The sequence below is a fragment of the Apium graveolens genome, chromosome 4, assembly GCF_009905375.1.
Source record: "Apium graveolens cultivar Ventura chromosome 4, ASM990537v1, whole genome shotgun sequence".
Taxonomy (NCBI): Eukaryota; Viridiplantae; Streptophyta; class Magnoliopsida; order Apiales; family Apiaceae; genus Apium; species Apium graveolens.
Window position 1 is genome coordinate 138,509,239 of NC_133650.1, and position 1,909 is coordinate 138,511,147.

The 1,909-nt window shown below is 39.0% G+C and overlaps 1 non-coding gene across 1 annotated transcript; it reads right to left on the reverse strand.

The window, feature by feature from the left end:
* Positions 1–1,208: 1,208 nt before the first annotated feature.
* On the reverse strand, positions 1,209–1,315 carry LOC141723043 (small nucleolar RNA R71). The gene has a single exon (XR_012576036.1). It is a non-coding gene; the product is annotated as a small nucleolar RNA R71 (small nucleolar RNA).
* Positions 1,316–1,909: the final 594 nt, after the last annotated feature.

Sequence of the window (1,909 nt, forward strand, 5' to 3'; positions counted from 1 at the left end):
GCATGATTCGTAGGTAATTTTAACCATCTTACTTGCCCTATGTAATCATGATAGATAACTTGTGCATTAAACCGTTATGTTGTCAAATTATATAGATATACAGGGTCTCAATATAATTGGTGTATATTCAGCTTCTATCTCTTTTGTGGATGTATGGTAGTAAGGTATTCGTGCAACGAAAGTTGGCGTTTATCATTTTCGTGTTATCTGATTAGTGTCATCAGAATTACATGCTAAGGTTAAGAACAAAAAAGCTATCGAATGAAGTATTTAATGAAGTTAGAATACCATGTTTGTCATATATATTAATTCAACCATATTTATTCTCTTAGTTATAATTGTTAGCTTAAGTTTATTTAAAAATAATCTCAATGTTAATCATCTTAGCATTGAATAATAGCCATATTATTGTTGCATAAGTGCATAAATTAAAAAGTTAAATTAAACCGGTCTCTGTGGGAACGAATCTGATTTATATCTTATACTACTTGCGAACGCGTATACTTGCGTGAATTTTAGCTCGTATTTAGCAACTAACAAGTTTTTGGCGCCGCTGTTGGGGATTCGGTGTTAATTTTTAGTTTATGTGTTTGTCATCAGTGGTCGTTAAAGTTCATTGACTCGGACATTGTTACTTATCTGTTTCCTTGCCTTATTTTAGGTACTCTATCGAGCGTGTATACATACGCGTTCTCAGTCACGTAAGAGAACGCTGTATAAAGCCGAGGAAGAAGCTGTAGTGATTCAAAGGGAAGTTTTTGAGGATGAAGAGAAGGTAGAAGAAGAAGAGAAAGTCGAGGAACCAGTTTTAATAGTGATGGGAGATCAAGCAGAAATTCCTAAGGCTTTGATGGACTATTCTCAGCCTAAGATCAATGATATTCAGTCAAACATCATCAGACCAGCCATCTCGGCTGATGCTTTTGAGATCAAGGATCAAGCACGATTCAGATGATACATAACTTAGTTCAGTTTGGGGGTTCTCCTATAGAAGACCCCAACATGCACATCAGGGATTTTATCGAGATCTGCGACACTTTCAAGTTCAATGGTGTGACTGAAGATGCCATCAAGCTACGACTCTTCCCATTCTCTCTAAGGGATAAAGCAAAGTGCTGGTTACATTCTCTACCATCATGGTCTATCACCCATGGGAGGATCTTGCTCAAAAGTTTCTCACTAAATTCATCCTTATGGCAAAGACTGCTGCAATCAGGAATACTCTTACTCAGTTTGCTCAGCAAATTGGAGAATCTCTATGTGAGGCTTGGGACCGATATAAGGAGATGCTAAGGAAGTGCCCACACCATGGCATGCCTGATTGGATGATTATAAACTATTTTTATAATGGATTAGGTCCTACTTCTAGACCCATGCTCGATGCAGCATCAGGAGGAGACTTGTGGGCTAAGAGCTACAATGAAGCTTATGAATAGATTGAACTTATGGCTGCTAATGAATCCCAGAATCCTTCTCAGAGGCTAACTCAGGGTAAATTAGTAGGAATTCTAAAGTTGGATGCAGCAACAGCTATAACTGCCCAACTTAAGGCCTTGACGATGAAGGTGGACACTTTGACTTATTATGGAGTTAATCAAATTACTAGTGTCTATGAGCTTTGTGATGGTGCCCATGAGACTGATCAGTGTGCTATTTCTAGTATATCGGCTCAGTTCATGAGCAACTTTCAGCGATCGCAACAACCTGTGCCAGCCACCTATCATCCTAACAACCGCAATCATCCTAATTTCAGCTGGAGCAACGCTCAGAATGCGGTTCAACAGCCTTATCAGCAGTACACAGCTAAGCAGTACAACCCCCCTGGTTTTCAACAACCGCAATATGCACCAAGACAGCAACTCCAACTGTAACAAGCTAATGAAAAATCTGAATTAGAGGAGTTGAAGCT